Here is a 23,668-nt window from a genome sequence, read left to right as displayed (position 1 = left end):
AAGGATGAGATGGAGTGAAGCAGGAGGGAACGTGACATTGACATAGAGAGAGTAATGCATGCTATACCTGCTGGAGTACAGGATGCCCCGAGGGAGAGAAACACACACACACACACACACACACACACACACACACACACACACACACACACACACACACACACAAAACCATCAGAATGAAACCAGCAGTTGGAAATAAAATTGTGACTATCATGCAAAGCTCCATGTAAAAATGCGTATTTTCCTCTTTTTGTCCTTCAATCTGCATGGAGCCAGAGTTTTTCCACAAATTCTACAAGTGAATGTATCCCCTTTAACCCTTTCTGTCATCACTCATCTGAATTGTAACTCTGCTGATCACTAACCTGGATTTTGTCATAGAGCTTCACAATTTTAACACAGTAATTTAATCTACCATCTCATCACAGCGGCTGAAAAAGAGCTACTGTAAAGTGCATTTACATAAAGAGCACTATTAAATTATCTACTTGTTTTGTTATCTAACAACAGACACAGAAAAAATGTGAAGAGCAATGAAAGTGAGAGTTTGGCTGTATTAAAGCACATTAAGGTTATCAAAGAGAGCAGAGAGAGAGGTGGAAATTACAAATCACTTTTCTAATTTGAATGAGTTCATCTAGTTTGGTTCAAAGATTGAAAACTACAGAGATGGTTTATTTTTTAAGCTCGTCAGTAACATCATCATTTCAATGGAGTTCAGCATGTGCATCAATAAGTGAATGCATCATTATTCATACTTCCTCTTTGATCCATTCATACATGAACTGAACGCCTTTAATGACGGGGGTTCAACCTCAGCAGGATAACCAGACTGCTCACTTCAGATAGTTTTAGTGTGAGTTGCTGAGTGTTGGAGATATCGGCTAAAGAGATTTCTGCCTCCTCTTCAATATAATGTAGGGGCCCGCATGAGGACGACCGAATGATAAGATGGCATTCAGCTTGTGGTACTCAAAGATAATCCACAGACTTTGTTGTGAGCAGTTTAATGTAGGAACTATTTTGTACTGAACTAAACCCGCCAACCGAATCACCACACAGAAGGACTTGTGCTCATGAATGAGAGGCTTATCCTCGTGACAGCACGAGATGACAACATGAACGGCGTCCTCCTCTGCGGAGCTGTAGTGAGCCCAGTGATGCCATAGGTGAGCAAGAAGTAGATCCACACTTCCTTCTGCGTGTTGATGTGGTTGGTGTGTGTAGTTTGGTGGAAACAAAATACCTAAGACTGCACACAAAAAGGTCTGTGTATTATCTTCAGTAATCTGGTCATGGTTTCTGGTGAGAGACGTTGTTGTTGAGTTTTTAACTTGTATTTTTTTGACTCATTGAGCACCACAAGCCGAGTGCCATCAAGTTTCATTATATTAAATAAGGAGAGACGTCTCTACGGCCGACATCCCCAGCACTCTGCAGCTCACACCGTAACAATCATGATCAGAGAGACTCAACTAGCTTTGCCTTGGGGCCACTTTTGCAAAATGACAGGAGGCCAGGGGCCAGTCGCAGCAGCCACATGCACGTTTCTAGGATGTTAGGACATTTCTAGAATTTTAGTACATTTCCAGGATTTTAGGACATTTTAGGATTTTAGGACATTTTAGGATTTTAGAACATTTTGAGGATTTTAGGACATCTCTAAGATTTTAGGAAGCTTTTAAAATTTTGGAACATTTCTAGGATTTAAGGACATTGGTAGCTTCTAGGAACTCTGTCGGGGGATGCAGGGGATCCTCCACTGGCACTTTTGTTTTGATGAACAAGCTCTATTTTGATGTTGTCTTGTGCACCTTGGCAACTTACTACAAGCACAAATACAATTCCCAGTATGAATTCACTTTATTTGGGGGGCCACCTTGCAACCTATTGGGGGCCAAATTTGGCCCACGGACCACAAGTTGAGTATCACTGATCTAGACTGCTAAATAGCACTACCGGAGAGAGGGACATATGTATTTTTGATTTGGAGGTGAGCTGTCGCTTTAATACACTGACACACAAATACGGTTACACCATTGCAGCCAACAATATGCAAACACGGACAACCTTCTGTTTTTTGCACAGACATTCACATGTGCACGTGCACGTGCGCACGCACACACACACACACACACACACATGCACACACACTACAAGGGCTCCATTGAGGCTGCCAGGTAGCCCCTGCCGGAGAGTTCACATCTAGTTCAGGTGATGTATCGGAGTAATTACGCACAAATGCGCACACACACACACATACACACACAAACACACAAACACACAAACACAAACACAAACACAAACACACACACACACACACATACCAAGCTCATGTGATGCATCTTAGTGATTAGATGTACCACTGGACCCAGAAGTATTCCTCTTTTTTCTTTCTTTCTTCCCCCATCTCTCTCTCTCTTACTTACACATACTCGCACACACGCAGACGCACACACACACGCACACGCATACACACACACGCACACATGCAGACGCACACACACACACACACACACACACACACAATAACTTCACGTGAAGCATCAGTGTAATTACTTCAAACTCAGCTGGGTGTCATACACAAACAGAGTTCTGGTGAAGTAAGAGTTATGTCTTTGCTGTGCTCACGACACCCTCACACAGACACACATATTTGGTTCAAATATGGACGTAATTACTCCTAACTTTGCTCTCATTGGTCACAGGTGTTGCCTCCAAATGAGTGTAAATGAAAGCCATTAATCGTAGCTGGAGGCAAAGCTGAAAGAGAGTGATTAGCAACAACACAGTGGGCACTCTGCAACAGAAAAATGACTGCAGGTAGGAGATGGATGGATGGAAGGATAGACGGATGGAGGGAGGGAGGAAAGGTTGCTTGCATAAATTTTAACTTGTGCGAGCAATTGGACAGATTTGTTGTAGACTGATTGATGCGTTTAAGGCCGACCAGGACTTTCTGACACAGCATACAAGGTTAGATCCAACACAAATGGATGTTTTTCTTGTTGTAATAAGCACTGGTGTAGAAAAATGAATCAGATAGACGTCAGAAATCCTAGAAAGTATCATTTCTGTTTTTTGAAACCCGAGTCACATTTATTTAATTTTTTGTGCAGTTATGATAACATTTGGCGCAACAAGTGTGTTGCTAGTATCTGGTATTTTAAAAAATATATAAACATCTGAATTGATCATTGAGCCTCCCTACTGGCGGTTTCGTTTAATTTTGCTTTCAAAAACCCTACACCCATTTAGAGTGACTAATGGGTAAATTTTATAAGGAAAAAAAGCTAAATGACATGAAATAAAGGAGGCACTTTCCTTTAATTCCAGTGCTTGACTGACTCGGTGAGCTTAAGTGCTGCATTTCAAAGCACCATCCATATAGAGGTGGTAAAATTTCAATGTTTCAATGTGAAGCACACCATGTCTCCCCCTAACCTGATGCTGAAGCTCCAGGGTGCACTCATTTTCTCCTGACACTCGAACTGTTCGGGGCTTGCTGCAGGTGCACAGTGTCTCTCAACTAAAAACCAAAACCCTCTTACCACTTTGTGGTTTCATCTTATTTCATGTTTCTTTATTATCATTACATTTTGTTATTCATTCAGCTTTTACCTGTCTATCATGTGACTATGTGATCATTTGTTACTGGGTCCTGCCGCTACATAGGCGGGGCTACATTCACAATGCGTATGTTTTTGAAGCCCTGACGGAGGCCGGCATTTGGTCGAAACATGTTGGCTTTTTTAATGATTTAGCCACTACAATAAAGGCTTTTTAATGTAAATCCTTCTCATTTTTCACATTTGCATACTTCTGGAGTGCCTGGATTTCCCTCTCGCCTTTTTCTGTTGGTTCCTGTCTTCCATGAGCACCCGATACTATTTTGTGACCTACATTTGATTGCGATCCACAGAGCAAACCAGTCAGCTCTCTTTTCTTCTAAATCCAATGATAACTGTCCCTCAAGGCTTACTTGCTCATGCCATTAGGTGGCACTATTACAACTAGTGAATACTGTAATACAGATGTGTCCATGGTGGGACCCTTATCAAACATATGGAGTTTCAGGCAGATCGGACAATGTACACCAAAGTTACAACAATTTCCTGTTTTATGGCGAGACATCATAACTGAACGCCATGCCACAGGAAAACCATAACCGTTTTGCGCTGACCTTTGATAACTTTTCATCACCAAGGGGTTGAGAATGGACACAACACTTTTGAAGTCAATCAGATCAATCCTGTAGGACAAGATGGCAAAAGTACGAGGCCCGAAATCGCCAAAAATGAGCACAAAATTCAAAATGTCCAACTTCCTGTTAGGTTTGGGGGTTTGTGCATCAGGGCATGGTACATAAATGTACCAAATTTCGTAATTGTAGGTGAAACTGGCGATAGGGGCTACACATTAGGGGGCACTGTGAAACCATTTTGCCACACCTGTTCTTCGATCAGTTCCTGTTTACTTCCTGGTTAATAGCAGAAGATGCAAATTAGATGCCTCATAAGGGTCACACGCTGTGATGAAAACTCATGAATTTATTAACTTTTGGTGTGAACTGTCTTGTGAAGGTAGCCATAAAATTTGAAGTCAATCTGATGAAATCTCTAGGAGAAGATCGAAAAGTTACGACCCCTGAAAATAGCCAAAAATACACAAAAATTTAAATTTAACAATCAAAATGGCCGACTTCCTGTTGGTTTTACAGAATACCTCCAAGAGACTTTTTTGTAGGTCTTGGGGTGTTACACAGGCCTGTAAAGTTTCACAGCTCTAGGTGAAACATGCTGCAGGGGCTGCTTCAGTAAGTCAAGTAAATCAGTGGGTGGCGCTACTGAAACATTTCCTTCCACCCAAGCAAGAGACCATTAAAATATCAAGGCAGTTCATTTGAGAGAAAAATACTAATAATAATAATTCCTTCAGTTTCAAGAGGGTCCTCGCACCCTTTCTGTGCTCTGGCCTGAATTAATGACCCCCATCCCTGCTCTATATGCAGGCTAAACTGGGGTCTAAAATTGAGGTAAGGTAACTTACACAGTTGGATCACTGCAATTTTTGTATTTGCCAACATTAAACATTAATCAACCAAACTAAAAGGGGAGATGGATAAATGATCCCTGTAAAGAATTTGCTTAAGTAAAAGGCATGACCAGACTGCAGGAGTGATGGGGAGGAGAAGGGTCGATAGAAGGATGAATAGGTCTGGCTGGAGGATAAGATGATTAGCAAAAACATGAAGTAATGAGCAACAATAGCAAGCAGCATACTCGTGAATACTGCAAGGAGGAGGGCGGGAAGAAAAAGAGAGAAAACAGGAAGCACGGGCAGAGATGGAACATAACTGCGATGGGGGTAAAGACAGATCGAGTTAAAGATAAACTGAAGTAAAAATGGATTATGGTGAAGATACAGAAGTTCATTAGAAAGAGAAATGACCAGTAACTGTTGGATGAGCTGATGGTTTTGTGTGTCTATAAGTGAAAAGTGGACAAATGAACAGACCGATGATGGACTGTTGTCTTTTATTTGTGTGTAAAGAAGTTAACAGCGTGAATTCACTGTTTACTCATCATAAATCAGCCCACTAACTGTATTGATTAGCAAAATGGGCTGCTCGAATTACACTGGAGCAGCGATGCAGGTGAAAGTGTCATCACCTTAAACCTGTGAACAGTCATTTTTCAGTACACCGATCCCTGCTTAGAGCTAGAGAGGCAGTGTATACAGCGGCCACTTAGCAGTCCTGATTCTGATTGGCTGGCAGGCGTCCATTAATTTCTTGTAAGGGATGAAATGCCTGACACAGGTGTTTGTTGGCCGTTCTGAATTAATGCAGCAGAGAGTGAGAGAGAAAGGGGATGCATCTATGATGAGATGAGACTGGTGTATTCCACACTATGTGATGTGTATCTCCGGATATAGTGCAAATACAGTGGTGTTAGGTGTTTGCAGCTTAAATAAGTTTCGTTTCATTCTGTGAATGTGAATCCTCAGTAAAAGACAATAAAATTAATCTTGTAATTTCTTGTAATCTTGTATTTCACCGATATAAAGACACAGAAAGACGCAAATACTATTGATATTGCTGCTCTATGACCAAGGATAAAAACTGAGAAAAAAGGTGCTTTGCTACCAGAATGCTATGCACGGATGACGTAATGTCGAATGGTTAGTGTGAAACGATCTCTTATACAGTCAAACCGTGAGCTAAAACATGTTTCTGAAAACACTTGAGGCGAGAAATATGCAACTCAGTTACAGAATCCTGGTTTAAATTTGATCAGCGCTGCTCAGTTTTACTGTTTGTTCTTTGTTTTTTTGGGCTCTGTTTTCACTGTGCAGGAAGCAGCGTGGCGTTCACTTCCTCTTTGCAAACTCTTGCAATTACAGCCAAACGGGGCATTAAAATATGTTTCTGAAAGCATTTTAGGTGGGAAATACATTACCATTCGTATTTCGGTCCAAATTTGAGAGACAGAGAGAAGAGCGAGCGTGTCTCTTGATCAGTTGTATACTCTTTTTGTTCTTGGTGGCGGCGGCATGGTTGGCGGGCAAAGCAAAATGCAGAAGTATAGCCTAAACTGTGTTTGACTGGCCCTCAAGAGCCAGTGAAACTCTGCACAGTGAAACTCTGCAGAGTTTCACTGTGGGGGGCATACTGAAGTTCTGCTGACCCGCAAGGCATTTTCTCTCACTTGACTGACTTGACTGACTATATATATATCTTAAGGTTATCAGAAGTAAAAAATAAGATAAAAAAAAATAGAGAGAAAAGTGCTTTTTTCAGTGAATGCACCCAACATCTCCAAAGCATGACTCCTGCAGGATGTGATGACAGGAGTTTTTCACCTGGCATTAGAAGGTTGGAAGACAGTCAGTGGGACGCTGGCATCTCACGCCGCGCTCCCTGCTGTGTCAGTATCACACGTCCACTCTACTTAACAACCTCCTCCATCACTGAGCAACCATCATCAAGGTGACACCGTGAGGCTGTCACTGCCATACCCTTGGAGACTGTCACTACGGTAACACACTGCTGTGCACGCTGTGCCAACAAGGTAAGGTGCAGGGGAAAGGATGAGTTCAAGATCAACATTATAATTTTAGTTTTTTCAGTGACTTAAAAAAAAAGATGAATCGAACAAATAAAGCAAACATTTGAAGTTGATTTTTTTTTTTAAAGAAAGAAAAAGTTAAGGGAAAAATAACACTGTCAGGCATCAAATATTTAACTTTGATTTTCTGGCGGAGGTGGGACGGCACGCTCACATCAGGGCCAAATTCTACAAAGCTGATGAGTGTCGCAGGCTTTAACTCTGCTTGTGTCAACAACAGATATCTCTACAGGGCCTGAATCTTTCCTTTGCCTCTGTGTGTGAGTGTGTTTAAGAGAGTGTGACTGATTGAGTGATAGCGAGGACAGATGGTATTTGCCAGTCTATCAGTCAACAGTGACAAATCAGAACAGTCTTTATATTGTCGTACGGAGGCTACGCGAGGACATCAGTGAGATGCTGCTGACCTTACTAAACAGGTTTTAAATTGGTTTTAATACAAGTTAAGTGCTCATAGTTCGAGGGTCGCAGTGAGAGAGAAGCCTGTAAAATCACAGGCTTACACCAACAAACAGACAACCATTCACACTCACGTTCACTTCTACAGGTCATTTAAAGCCATCATAACCTCCATGTTTGCTTTGAACAAAGGGGATAGTGAGGGGAGAGAAGAAATCAACACACAGCTCTCACTTTCACTCAACTGCAATAGTATTCAAATGGAAAAAAAAAACAATTTTTCCATGATTGTGTACACACCCTCAGTCACAGCACCCCTGTCGCAACACCACCACATCTGGCACAACACAACTACTTTTTTTCATCTTTTTCTTAACCCTTTGAGCCCTCAGTAAATCATTCTGATTTCTATTGCAAACATGGAGGGAAGGCAGCTTTGCAAGAAATGTCCCAAACATTGCAAGAACTAAGTGAAAAGTGACAAGAAAAAGACTTAAAAAACAGTTTTTACAAAAAAAGAGAATGTTAATTAAAAAAACATGTAATAAAAATGACCAGAAACTGTATTCTTTATTATTCTTAATTATATATTTAAAAGTATGTTGATTATGTCTTTTTTTCAATTTTGTGTTATTTTTTTAAACTTTCCTTCTTTTTGTTATTTATTTTATTTTATTTTTTAAATTTAATTTTATTCAATTTTGTTTACACTGCTCATTGCCTTTTACCCCCTTTTTTTGCAACAAATCAGTCAAATTCTTGTAGGTTTCAAATGGTTAAATTAACTTATCTTTTCAATCACTTTACAACATGAAAAGTTTTCACAGCAAATCAATAGGAAAGGGAAATTATTAGAAACACACCTGGGAATAATGCAACAAAAGTCAACAGCAGAGCTCACAACACCCTCCAAAATCAGCATACAGCACCTCTAACTAACCGTCATGGAGGGTGAAATCACCGAATCATTTAGCTCGATGTTCCTCACAAACTGGCCTCTGAGAGTCCACAGCTAGCAAACATTAAAAGTTGTGCAAAAGTGTCACTTCTTTTTAAAGCTGACTCTGAGGACCAGAAAGCAGTCAGCTGGTACATTTAAGAGGAAAAGGCCAGTCTAACCACTGCCTGCAGGCCAATTCAAACTCTTCAGTATGTTGTGCTCCAGGCCATAGCCTGATCCCTCCCCTCTCTTACCTTCTGCTAACCCTCCAGCCTTTAGACTTCTCCCTCTGATGTGTCTCCAGTGGTGGAGGTCCTTCCCATAAAGGTAGAAAACCTGTGTGTAGAGATGTATAAAGTCAGTAAGTCATTTTTAACTTTAAACACTTTAAAAAGCTGGATGGAGCTGGATCTCCACCATGGTCTCCACACCTTCATGCACTCACCAGCACTTCCTGGTTTCCCTCTGACATGTGACCGATCTGACCAATCAGGAGCCATGAGGACAAAAAAGGTAGTGCACCAGAAAGTGCTCTGAACTAAGGTAAATGTGAGGAGAAAAGAAAGAGTACATTCAGCTGAACATTTGGGCAATATTTTAACTTGAAAATGTGTAATTGGACAACTCTGAAAGATTCATACTCTATATTAATTTTATATTTGTTTTTAATTTAATTAACTGTTTCAAAGTAATGATCTGAAACTTTTAAATTTAAATAAATAAAGAAATGCCTGTTAAGTCACTGTCTGCATGAATGAGGATCTGAGAGGAGCTGGAAATGTTGACACTTTTAAACATAAACTAAAAGCCTATCCTTTCAGTCTGGCCTTTATGTAGTGTCTTACTATCACAATTTTGTGGCATATTCTGTTTTTTTTTTTTTTTTTTAAGATTCATTTTTGAGATCTATTTTTGCTTATTTCCTGCATTGTTCTCGTTTTTGTATCGCCAGTCACACTGTAAAGCACTTTGAATTGTATTTGATTTGTTTGAAAAATGCTATATAAATAACATTTTGACTGACTGGCAGTAACTACTCTACTTGTAACTGCTGATCATTGAATAATTTCTGTATTTTAGTAGTTTAAAGTAATTCAGAGGATAATAGAGAGAATATTTAAACTTGCATATGTGTAATTAGTCAACTTTGAAAACTTTATATTATTACCTTTATTTTAATCAATCTTCTCAAAGTAATAATCCCAAACTTTTTTATTTAAATACATGTTAAGCTACTCTCTGTCAGCAAAGGTGATTTAGCTGATGGCCCTCTGATGAAAGTATTGCATTATTTATATATTTGCAATTTTGAACTGAACTGGGTATTGTTTGAAACATTTGCAGAAAAATGCTGTATTTAGTAACTGCTAATACATACCAAACATTTCTAACTGCTGCAGCTTCAGATTCAAAGCATCTAACCCTTTTAAAAACTAGGCAAACTGCCATGCTTTTTATACCAACTAATTTCTTGCATTTTGAGGGATTTTTTTTTTGCCAAGGTGCTCATTGCATTTTTTCCCCATATTTTTAAAAGAGAAATAGCACCACTTTGCACAGGATTTAAAAGTTTAAATGCACGTGAAAGGCATCTATGCAGCACAAGAAAAGTGATATCAATCCAGGTTTCAAAGGGTACAACATGAGTTGACTTTTATTGTGAAGTGGTCACAGGAAATGCAATATTTTTGCGGTGAGATTAGCACGACTGCTACTACAACCGCCATTTTCAGCATTTGCTGGACAGGTAAACAGTATACAGCAGCATGGACAGCCCTCTGTGAAAACTTTACAGAGGGTACTTCTCTTGTCTTATTTACTCAGTTTCTCTTTCAAATTCAGGCTAATTAGGAGCGACGTTTCAGCGCTGCTTAGGAGGAAACGGGCGGTAATTAATAGCAGCACGTCATTGCATCTCACTGGTTAAGGAGTTTAAATCTGCGTGTTCACCTGGGTGCTGTGTGTCCATCACTGCCCGTCACAGCTGATAAATACCTGTGACTGTACTGCAGAGTAATTTACCTGGTGTGAAGACTGTACACATTCCCAGTGCATAAAAAGCCAGATGTTAGCGGGCTCCGGTGGGGTTTTTTTGTGCAGTAGGAATAATGCTTAAGTGAGGTAACAAACCCCATCCACTGTGCCCTGCTGTGTGCCAAATCATGCCGTATGCAGTATAAAATCAGATCACATTTGCTCACAGAATGATGAAAATATCACAATTATTTCCTAACTTCCATATTAAAACAACAATAGTTTATTTTGCTGCCCCAGAACTCTGTGACCTGTAGTGCTGAACTGCATTTCGCCTCTTTAAACTAGCAAGGGTCATACAAATCCATGAACCTTTCCTCTCTTATTTTCCATCTCTCTCTTCATAAAAATGAATTCTTGCACAAATCATATTCTCTTTGCTGTTTGACGTGACCTGTCAGTCACTGCGGTCAGACGACTGCAGCTCTGATGTTTGCACTCCCCTCTATTTGAGGCTTGTAGTGTTGCTGATAGAATTTAAGCTCATTCTGAGTCACTCTGGAAAGTGTCTGCTAAATGGATGAAAAATATGTACGGCGTGTCTTCCCTCAGGCTACATTATGCATGCCAGTCAGCCTATCAATCACCACCCTGCCAGCACACCAATCACATTCACAACACTCTAAACTGTAGAATAAAGATGAGCGCCAGCTTCCATTTTTCGCTGTATCGACAGCTACATTTAGAAACACAGATGGACTTGACACAAGGATAAAAAGTTTTGTGTTTTTTTTTCTTTCTCTTTTTGCCGGTGGGTAAATATGCTGAAAAAAAAACAATGTTTGATGTTTGCCCTGTCAATATGGCTTGTGCTTGATAACCACGCTGGCGAAGCAGGAGGCACTCGGCTGTAATCCTCCAATAGGATTGGGGAAAACAAAGTAGACCAGGAAGGGCTCACGCTGTGCCGGTGATGAGTGGTAATCATGACAGGATGGCGAGTGCTTTTATTAGGGAAGAGCAGGTCAGGAATGAAAGCACTTCTGAGGCATGTGAGCATGCACACACAACTAAAAGGACGTGGCGAGACACTGCGTCTCACACAAAAACATCCCTTTAGGGGAGGTTAACACTGTTGAGGCCAGTTTGCACAAGCACATTGTCACAAGCTGTCATAGCACAAGGGGATAGAAAACATTTAATGATTGGGGTTTTGGGGAAGAAAACCTGAAAATTGTAGGGGAGAGTGGCCAAAATTGTACCATTTTTCACTTTACACTCTTTGAGACGGAGATTGTCTTTTACCTACATGTGTCTGCTATCAAAAACCACTTAAACGTTTTGGAAAAATAAAACAAGTCATGAGGAATTAAACTTAATTTACAGACTACAACTCGCATGCATGACGTTCAAAACATGCTGACTGAAAGAACATGCAGACAACAGTTTTGATTTTAGCTCAATTGCATACAAACACAAATTTACATTGAAAAATAATTTTGGATCTTATTTTTTTAATTATCTATCCTTTTATCTATTTTCATCCACTTATCCGAGGTGAGGTCTTGGGAGCAGCAGGCTGAGCAAAGTATTCAGATGTCCCTCTCCCTGGCAATGTTTTCCAGCTCCTCCAGGGGGAGCCAGAGGTGTTCCCAGGCTAGATGAGATATATAATCCCCCCAGCATGTTCTGGGTTTGCCCTTGGGTCTAGGATCTCTACCAGTTGGACGTGGCCGGAAAACCTCCAGCGAGAGGCAGCCACCTCAGCTGGCCCCTTTCAGCAGCTCTGCAGGACAACAGCTCTACTTCAAACCATCCCCGAATGTCTGAGCTCCTCACCTTATCTGTAAGGCTTAGCCCACACACCCTACAGACAGAACTAATTTAGGCCACTGGTATCTGCAATCTTATTTTTTACGGTCAATACCGAAAGCTCATAACCATAGGTGAGGGTTGGGGCAAAGATGGAGCAGTAAATTGAAAACTTTGCCTTCAGTCTCAGCTCCCTCTTCACCACGACAATCCATGCCTATCCATCTCACACTCCATTCTACCCTCACTCATGAACAAGACCCCAAGATACCTGAACTCCTTCCCTTGGGGGCCAATCCACTGGTTTCCAGCAGGAAACCACAGCCTCCAGCGACCACTTCGCACTTCTCCTTCTCCTGAAAATGCCAGATTTCGGTGGTGAAGAAATTGTACTGCACTTCTACAGCACTTTTCTAGTCTTTCAGCTACTCAAAGCACTTTTACACTACATGTCACATTCACATTCACACACACATTCACACACTGGTGACCGAGGCTACGATACAAGGTGCCACCTGCTACTCAGTACCATTCACACACACTCACACTCCGATGGTGCACCTTAGGGAACAATATGGGGTTCAGTATGCTGCCAGAAGATGCTTCAACATTAGTTGACTGGAGGGGCCAGGAATCGAACTGCCGATCCTCTAATTAGAGGACAAGCCACTCTGCCTCTGAGCCACAGCTGCCTGGATTCCAAATACAACATTCAAAAATTTGCACATGGCGAATAGATGGCAGCTCAGTCTGTGGATCGCTAAGCCTGTTGAGGTCTGTTAGCAGTCTGTGTGGTTTAGCTTTTGGCTAGCCATCTATATGAAGAGATGCGCCAAAACAATAAAAAAATAACCCATCATGCGACTTTAGGCCATTTTGTATGTCGTCCTCTCAGTCACTGATGGCTAATGGATGTGGTACTGTAAAAGTCAATTCAAGGCAAGTCCCATAATCACAAGTCACAATTTGCTTCAGAGGGCTCTACAGCATACGACAGCCCACCATCCTTAGACCCTCACATCAGTTAAGGAAAAACTCCTCCCAAAAAAACCCTATAAAGGGGAAAAGAAATACTAGAAACCTCAGGAAGAGCGATCAAGGAGGGATCCCTCTTCCAGGACGGACAGATGTACAACAGATGTCATTAAAAACAGTTAAATTACAGTAGATGATATCCGATTGCCGCAGTGTAGCTACTAAATGCTACACACTTACATAACGTATAAATCTTGGTTCTTCCTGTCAATCCAGATGCCAATTTCAAGATGTTCAGTTTAAGGCAGGAAAGGCATGAAAATAAGGGCACAAAGAACACACAAAAAGAGAAGAATAAACCATCTCTCGATTATGAATCAAAACACAAACACCGAGACCTCATCAGCATGCAAATTCTTCAAAAATAGCTTGACATATTGATAAACACTCAAAAGGCTGTGAAAAGGGCTTATCAAAACCTTGGTCGGCAGCACCAAGTCCACAGTTTAGAAAATACAAAGCCTCCCAAAGGTTAATAAGATTCCTCAACGCCCAACACAAAATATCTTAAGTTTTTTGGAGAGCCACTGGGGTGTGGCGGAGGGTGATTCAAGGGCTCCACAATGTGTTTACAGAAGATGAAAGACCGAGTAAATTTGAATTTGAATTTCTGTCAATCAATGCTGCCTTGGAGATAACAGAAAGGTTCAGGTTATAGGTTTTTTTTCTTGTTTTTGGCAAACACAATGACAAAGTGAATGGCTTAATGAATGGCAAAATACTTCATCTCCGTCTTAATAATAATAATAAAAATAAAAAGAATGCCACTGGGAATTGCAAAGCATGATCTTTTGAGCATTAAAAATTTGTAAAACGATGGTGTGTATATTATTCCTAACATTTACTGACTTTATTATATCCCATTTTCAGAAATAGACTGAAGTGACATTTTACTTTCTCAGGCTCGAGAGAACACAGAATCCCCTCATGGGGTGAGCTGCACAGTTGTATGAAGAATAACAAACAAAACAAATTTTAAAATATTTATGTTCAGTCATGGGAACATAGATGCACGCAAAGAGACACATTTGCAAAGACTGTGATCTACTGTATTAAATATCATTAAACACACACACACACACACACACACACACACAAACCTTTATAATCAGGAAAAGGGAGGGGATGCAGCCTTTTCACAGAGCCTGTCATGCAGAGCACAGATATACACAGACATGTTGAGTTGAAGCACAATATTTCAAACATGACTAGGACACGCCGGCACCATCGGCCAGCGTACAAAAAAACCCCACTGGTTCTAACTGAGCACTTTCTCATGTGACGCGATCCAGCTGCAATACAGTTGGAAGCGGAAGGTGGCTTTTTGGCGTCATGCTTGTACACCAAAAGCGCTGACAGAACGATCCTGTTTGACGAGTTCAGAGTAAGAACAGGCTGGCCGGTCTGGTGGGTTAGTTAGAGGAAACGCAAGGAAACTTTATTTTGATTGAACATATACAAGCAACTTACAAATGTTTATGTAAAACACAAATGTGTCGTACAGACAAACAACAAGAATATAATCTCTGGAAACAAAAACAAGTGTAAATTCAAATTATTACTAATGATTATGATAATAATCATTCCAGAATGTCATTTATCAGGCTACTGATTTAGATTTGAATATCTGAATATGAGATTTTACATGCACGAATGTTGCCCCCTTCAGTGGAGAAATGTGAAACCACCTCTCTTGTAACAAACCTTGCACAGCTACAAGTCAGCATCATCAAGGTCACTTTAAGGCTTTGGCACCACAGAATTTGTACCCTTTCTAAAATGTTCAAACACAATTCAGTAAATACAGTAGGTGTGTAAATGCTTAAGATCATCGGGAAAGACCTTGAAATTGAAAGCATGTTTCTGTAACTCCAGGCTCTGTCACCCCCTCGTTCAGGTGATCAGCACTGCCGATGCAGCTTTACTCGTTACAACCCCAAAAGTATTTTCATTTTCCTTGTGTACTCGCTTTTCTAAAGATCTAATTCTTAAGTCTCTGCTGATCATGCCTGACCCTCCTCTGCTTGCCCCGCGGTGACCGTAATCAGAGATATCCTACATCTCTGTATCATCATGTTAGCATCCAGTGGCAAGTGTTCTTCACACAAAACCCATGCACTTTTAATTGAAGTCTTTCAAGTGGAGAAACACAATAATTACCCCTGCTGACCTTCAAGTTTCTCTTTCATCTCCTCTCATCTCAATTTCTTTCATCGTCCTCTAAGCCGACTTTCTTTTTTGTTACTTTTTTTAACATATGAAATCTTTTTTTAGTCCCCTTCTAACATCTTTACCATCTCAGAGTTCTCATTTAATACCTCTCTAAAAACATTTTCATTCAGACATACGCATGTGAATCTACACGCACACATCCAGACACAAATACACCACATGCCTTCCTGCAGACATCGCTGTTGCGCCGCCTTAAAGCCTATAATTTGCGGAGAATTATTCTGTTTTGTCCTTTAAGTGGCACGTTGCATCTCTCCGGGGCCTCGGATGTGATAATAGCTGTCTCTTAATAACAATCGCTTTTCTCTTTGGCTGGGTATATTTTGACAAACAGCGCATCTGAAACATGCAAACAGATGTGACCTTAACCAAGCACTCGGCGGATTTGTGTATTCGATTAGGTCTGAAGGGAAAAGACATTCATGCATATTTTGAAAAGAAACTGAGAGCGAGAGAAAAGGCGACGAGCCTGATTTCATTGCCATGGCTGTACATCCATATGGGACTTCCAAGGATGAGTGCAAATAGAATCAGTGCTTTTATTATCTTTCCTTTATGTGTAATTTAATCAGTTTTTCCTGTAATGATCTAATAGATCAAGCTAGATTTGGGGACATTTTAGCAGAGATGGCATTGATTTCATTATTTAAAAATCAGTGATACATGTAAATAATACATATTGACATTATATATCCATTTAAGGGTACAGGGTTTGGATAGGGATAGAAATGCAGATGCCAAACAGAACAGCATGTTTGGACAATCAAAAGCCAACAACTCTGCCCATACATAAATCTGAGACCTTCATGAGAGCTGAATCCTTTGTCACCATGTCCAAGTCAAGTGACAACCCTCAGGAAACGATAAACACTTCAAGTCAAGTCAAGTCAAGTCAGTTTTATTTATATAGCCCATTATCACAAAACATGGTTTGCCTCAGAGGGCTTTACAGTGTACGACATCCCTCTGCCCTTAGACCCTCACATCACCCAAGGAAAAACTCCCCAAAAAGAACCCCTGTAACGAGGAAAAAAAAGAGGAAGAAAAATCCGCAGGAAGAGCGGTAGAGGATAGTGAGGGATCCCTCTTCCAGGACAGACAGACGAGCAATAGATGTCGTAAATAGCAAATGAAATACAATCATGGCAAAAAAGGAAAGAGAGAGAGAGAGGGGGGGAGAGGGGGGGGGGGGGGGGGGGGCAGCAATAATAGAAACAGATGCATGTCATATTAGGTGTGGAATTAGTAATTGCTCTCTATGATGATGTTGATAGAGATGATAACAGTCTCATGCATATGTTGAAAGGGAGGTGTCCAAAGGCAAGATCACAGCATCGGCGCAACCAGGACCAGACCACGATCAGGGCGAGCGGGGGGCACAACTTCACAACTTATTCATATAAACAACTTTAGAAAATATGTGAATGCTGTTTTCCTTCTGCAGCGGTAAACCTTCTTCCAGCTCTAAGTCTTTTTGTGATATATTTTTTGCATGAAATAGGTTTTTCAAATGAAAGATTCCGTATGCAACAGTCAGAGCATTAATATAGTAGCAAACACTTTCTACTGTGGAAAGATATAGTGGAGCTACAGTGTCTTGTTACGCTCCCTCTGTACGCGTCGTAATCTGAGCTTCTCTGTAGTTTGTTGTATGCCGGTCCTGGCGTGCATGCATACAGCAGATATCACTGATACTGGGATGCTATCTTTGCAGGAGGCGAGTTAGGGCAGTGGTTGGGTCTCGAAACGCCAGATTTTCCCTGGGACTTTCCCGAGGAGACCGGTGTATGGAGCCTCTTGAACTTCAAGTGATGTTAAGGTCCTGACATACCAGGCCGATGGCTGGCCGTCCACCCAAGTTGAGCCGATGGTGATTTCCACTGCCCTCATTGACTCTCGTCGGTATTTTTTCTTCCGATTTAACATGATGAACCAGCAGCAGTGACAATGGATCCTGTCGGTGTATAAAATCTCTGATGACCATTCAGCTCTACACACAATAAGACAAATTTTAAGTGAAAAATGTAAACAAAGGGCTAAAGCCAAGAGGAGTGCAGTCAAAATAAACTTGTAATATAAAGTAAGACTGCTTTTCTTCTGCCATGGAGCTCTTAAACTCCTTTTTCAACACCAAAAGATTGTAGCAGGATTTAAGGAAAAATTTTATTCTACCTTGTACCTTTAGCAGAAATGTTTCCTGATGGTTTGTTCTATTATTCACTGCTGCATGGTAAAAATGCTTTGTTCTGTCAACATTAGGTTGTGTTGTTAATGTGCTAACTGGATGAGACATGCTGATGTGAGGCAACAAAGCAGGGGGCTTTTGTCACTGCTAGTTCTCTAATGTCACTTTGGTGTGTCATGGCCTTTAAGGTACGCTCTAATCATGATACTTTCTTTAATCCCAACAACAGCAACTTCATTTGCCTCAACCTAACCTTAACTTTACATTGAGTATATTTTGTGTGTATTATCATTAGATATCACCATGCTGCCGCTTAAAGCTGGGTGTAAAAAAACTTCGGACTTTCATGCGGGAATTTAATGTTCGCTTTCCATCAATGTATTGCCTCTTTCGCCTAACTTCCCGTAACCCTAACCATCCATGGCAGCATTTGCATTTGTTGATGTTCTAGAGTTGATGCAACGGTAGATGCAGAAGGATACCTAAAATGTAATACATAGACATGGAAGTCCACTGTAAAGTGGCAAAGTCTTGAGATGAGAATGTATTGAATGTATGCAAGTCACAGTACACAGAATCCTCTACAGGCGACTTGAGACTGTTCAACTGTAACAAAGGGCAATGTCCTGTGGTTTTTCAGCACACCATTTCGTATACCAGGAACACACTTCTGACATGCATGCACACTGACAGTAATTGGAAAAAGAATGTGGCTGAACACACAAGAATTTCACCATTAATACTTTAACAACACCAGTATTAGTTATAAAGCACAAACCAAGTCTGTCAGCTGCAACCAGCGTGCTGCAGAGAGGTGACCAGCTCCCTTCCAACTGTGAGGCCTCAAGGAGAGACTGATGAATATTTAAACATCTAATATATTTCACACTGACTCTCACACGCACACACATACACATATGTATACACACACACACACACACACACACACACACACACACACATACAAAAACCATACAGTACATCAATGCTGACTTAGGTCACTACACTAACAAGACTCTGGATATACCCATTAATTTATAATATGTGTGTGCGCATGTGTGTGACAGGTGACAGCTACGGTCACTGAACAGGATTTGATGTACGCAGACTACTGGAAAATGACAACAGTAATTTTATGGATGTGGTCACTCACACACACACACACACACACACACACACACAAGAATATATCATGTTTGCTGAACATTGTGCATTGTCAGAGATACAAAAAAAGTAACTTAGTAAATAAATACATTTTTTTTAAAAATGCATTTACACATTATTCCAACCAGAGAAAATCTCACGGTGAGTCCAACAGTGTCATAAGCTCCAGTTAGATAACAAGCATAAAAAGTTCAAGAGGTTACAGCCCTCAGCTGATAATACTGTCACATAGTGTTATTATTTAATGGATATTCTACAAGAAGAGAAATACAGACGCTCTGCTGGTCACAACATTTCTTGAGTATCTGAAAATATAGAGGTAAATGGTATAGAATTTTTCTGGAGAAAATGTGACAAAAAAACAAATCACAGAAGTTCTTTTCATACTGTTATTATATGCAATTCCCAACTTTTTAAACATTTTTTTTTTTTCAGCGGAAAGATAAATTTGGAAGAACAGTTTTGGATAGTTTGAAGTTAAGTAACTTGAGCTCATCCCAGTTGCCAGAAGAAAATGCTGGCATTGTACGATTCTGCAAACCACAGATGTGTTCAATTTATACGTTTCATATGAATCCTGCAAAAGTGACATTTCGGCTAAGTTATCTGGAGGTGTAAGGAATGGTTGATGACAGCTAGGCGAGATGCCTACCAGGCTTCAGAATATTGAAGACCACTCTTAAAGACCAACAAACAACAAAACCAGCTTGTTTTTAGTGAGTAATCGTTGCATTTTCAACAACTTTTTTGTCACCAAAAGTGATTGATTTTCAGCAACCTATTACCATGTTTCATCTGCGACATTACTGCGTTTCCATTAGAAAGGCTGCCACAATAAGCAGTAACTTCTTGTCGAAATATCACTGTGTTTCCACCAGGGATGAAAATGGTTATTTTGTAGGGAGACATTTCTGCATTTCCTGCCAGATAGTGCGACAAAAAGCAATGTGTGTTTTCACCGTGAGTGGTGCCACAAAAAGTGTATTTTAATCTGACATTGTTGAGTTTGTAGCCGGGATCGTGCCACCAAAAGCACATCACTGCTGTGTTTCCAGCAACTTTTTAGCAACCAAATGTTGTTCAGCAACCAAATGCTATTTTTCCACTGAGGCTAGTGTCATGAAAAGGTGTTTTAAGTGAAAACATGATCTTATTCTGACCAAAACAAAGTGATTTTTTTTTCTTTGCCTAAACTTAACAACATGTTAACCAAAGCATTATTGCAACTTAATGACTTGTAAATGTTAAATGTATTTGCTACATACTAACATAGCAGATATATACATTGCAGAAATGTACAATTCCAGTATTTATTCTGGGGACTCGGATGCAGAGCTGATATAATAAAAAAAACAAACCACTTATTATGTAGTGACAGTAGCAATTGCAGAAGGAAGAATAGAAGAATGTGCAAACACACAAATACACACTAACACAGGCAATGACACCCTTGCTAATGAGAGCTAGAGGTTGAGCTATTGCTTCCTTGCCCTCCATGCTCGGCTGCAAACAGGATAAACATGGACTTACCCACAACCCCCAGAGGAATGACGACCTTTCCTAACTTTACTGCTGAATGTGTGTGAGTGTGTGTGTGTGTGTGTGTGTTTACTATTATATACACTATTAGGGTAAATTGGACACATTCCTCCCAACATCAACATAAATACAACATGCAGAAAACACAACATGATCCATCAATAACACTAATTAGCAACAACCAATCATCTTCTGACTTTGGTCGAGGAATCAGCAGGGATCAGTCAAATACCAGCCCTCTGGCCCCGCCCCAGCTCTGCTACTGATAAATATAACCGCCACAAGTCAATCCACAAACGTAAATGTGTTAAATTGCCCTGTGTAATTGCAAATGGGAAATTTCTGACATATGTATTTTATGTGTGAAAAATTGGATGTGATTTTGGGCTGCGGAGGTGAAGGTCGTCACAAGTCCAGAAATACAAACACGTGTCTGTGACAGTTTGCCAGTTGGAGGAAGTGATGAGAACTTTGGGCTGGGACAGGACAATCACAGCAGAGTAATCAGTTATCCTTCTCTGGTGTGTGTGTGTGTGTGTGTGTGTGTGTGTGTGTGTGTGTGTGTGTGTGTGTGTGTGTGTGTGTGTGTGTCTGCCCTTTGACCCTCACGTCACCGAAGGAAAAACTCCCGAAAAAGAACCCCCAACCTTGAGCTGAGGAACGACTCTATAATCGCTGCTCTGCTCTGCACCGATCTACCCTGCGAGCATTAGTTATTACGCACTTACACACACACACAGGAAACCATAATTCAGAAATTCCCATTAGTAATTACACACACACACATCCATTTTGAGCTCCCTGCCCTCTGCCTCTTCTCTACAGCTATCCATAAGTCACAGAGGTAGACTGACAAACACACATCTCCATTTTGTCTGCACCGCACGCATCTTATCATAATTTAGAGCCTGATCGATAGAAGGACACACACAGTCATTAACATCCAATATATGAATATTGCTACAGTCTCAGTAGTAACCTGTTAGTCAACCCTGCCCACTTGACCCTTTGCTGTTAACAGGGTTTGTACGCATTTTTAACAATAAATTTCCAAGACTTTCCCATGACTTTGAGGTAAATTTTAGAGACCATACATTCTCTGACAGAATCATCGATACTCCTAATGTGCTCCTTTTTAAATACTATATAATAGCTCCTTAAAATACATCTTATTAAAAAACAGAAATCAGAACAGGATTACAACTGAATATTTAAATATAACTTAAGGACAAAGTGGGGGAGGCATGTCAAGTAATTTCTGAAGCGCTGGGGAGGGACTTATATCTTTTTTTAGTGTTGGGGAGGGACTTTAAGTTTTTAATTTGCTGCATGTTGCATTTATTTTACTGCTAATTTGAATATATATATTAAGAGAAATTTTTTAAAGAAAACATTTTCAGGATTTTTTTTTTTTCTTTTAATTTTTTGGTGAGTTTAAATGAAAACATGTCTTCCAAACTCGTGGGCCATTTACAACTTTTCACAATGAAAACAGAAGAAAAAGAAACATTAGAAACTGGACTGAAGTGACCTGCTAGTGGAAACGCACCATAAATGTAATGTAATTTAAAAAAAAAAAAAAACAGTCACACAAAATGGTTAAAAACTAACAAACAGCTTGCAGCCAAAGGTTAGGAAAATCAGCCAGGGCAGTAACTCTGTGTGTGTGTGTGTGTGTGTGTGTGTGTGTGTGTGTGTGTTTCTTGACCCTGCCATGTTGCTGTGTTAAATGTTAAATGGATTAGACAGTGATTGATTCAGCCTTTCCTGATCAATTGACATTCAGTGATTAATGAGTCAGCATCCTGTCGGCTCACTAACTGCCAGTCGGCTGTTTTGACCTGCTGGGGTTTTATTTTACTGTATCTTAATATCTATATTTTCCATAATCTATATAAGAATTGATATATTGTATGTAAACTGTAAATCATCCGTATTCAATTTTTGGGTCAAAGTTCAGTTCAGTGGCATCACACATACTTTCACATATAAGCCGTTCACCAAGCAGATTAGGATTCATGTGATGAATTCTGGGAAGGATTCCCCCCTCTGGACAGGAAAGAATGTCTAATGAGGTCATCACGGCCTGTCAGCTAATCACAGCGCTATGTGACAGCCAATCGTTCAATCAGATAAATTTATGACAGCTTAGTCAGACCAGACTCCCACTCAAGCCCTGGGGCTGTGTATCTTGTGTGTGTGTGTGTGTGTGTATGTGGTTGTCACCAGTAGTTTCATACTTTGTGGGGACATTTGCATCCCGCCAGACACATGGATCCGCACACACATACACACAGTGACCTACACACATGTGGCGGTCATTAATGTTGCTGTATAATGGCTGCAGAATTGAATTTCAGCACTTCTTGTTATCAGATTTATTGCTGACAAAACAACAAATACAAGAAGCCACCTTGAGTTCCCGAAGGCTTTGCAGCCAAACAAGTTGATTTTTTTCCGGTTGCGCTGACGTAAATCTTGTTCCACCTTATGATTTATTGACTAATTTAAATTAAACTCCATCCACATGTCTTGTTGGTCAAGTTTGTCTTTTTCTGGTTTCCTTTGATTTAGGGGACAGATTCAACTTGAGAGTAATTTTGGGGAAAAAACAACATGTTTTCATCAAGTTCTCATTAGCTCCAGGTATCCCTCTGCGTCTGCTGTTTTTGGCACTACCGTGATGTCAACACAAACACATGGTGTGATGATGCTGCGCGTGGTTTAGGCAACAGACGCTCATGGCAACCAATGCCAAAACATCAACAAAAGCACATGCTTTCATGTATGGTTAGGTTTTGGCAAAAGAGGCACATTGTTAGGTGTAGAAAAAAATACACAGAAACGATCTGACAGCACAACATCAAGCTCTATGACATTTGGCTGGACATAAAGGTTTTTTTTTTTTATATATATATATATATGCAACAGCACAGCTCAAAAAAAAATAAATGTTCAATCCAATTTACTAAACGTCCTCTTTATGTCTCCATCTAAATGAATACAAAGGATTTTATTTCAGTGCGTGGAGGATTTTTGAATAATTCGAAGCAGTGAGTGTCAAGATACTAGTGACAGTAACTGGTGACATTTTTTATTTTTAGGGATCATTTATTTGAAGAGCTTAATGAACGACCCGGCGTTGTCAACATCCATTTGATGTAATTACTTCTTTAATGCACTCAGAAATGAGTGTTTTAAATGACTGGTTTTAATGACTCCGGTAATTAACACAGACAGGTGTGTTTCTGAGGAAAA

The 23,668-nt window shown here is 40.3% G+C and overlaps 1 long non-coding RNA gene across 1 annotated transcript in view; it reads right to left on the bottom strand.

Annotated features, from left to right (window-relative positions):
• Positions 1-8,806, bottom strand: part of LOC121960480 — a 46,843-nt gene extending 38,037 nt beyond the window's left edge. The window contains exon 1 of the long non-coding RNA XR_006106987.1: positions 8,724-8,806. This is a non-coding gene — a long non-coding RNA (uncharacterized LOC121960480). The remainder of the gene's footprint in view (positions 1-8,723) is intronic.
• Between the last annotated feature and the right edge of the window lie 14,862 nt (positions 8,807-23,668).

The sequence above is a fragment of the Plectropomus leopardus genome, chromosome 2, assembly GCF_008729295.1.
Source record: "Plectropomus leopardus isolate mb chromosome 2, YSFRI_Pleo_2.0, whole genome shotgun sequence".
NCBI classification, from domain to species: Eukaryota; Metazoa; Chordata; class Actinopteri; order Perciformes; family Serranidae; genus Plectropomus; species Plectropomus leopardus.
This window is presented reverse-complemented; position numbering and strand designations above follow the sequence as displayed.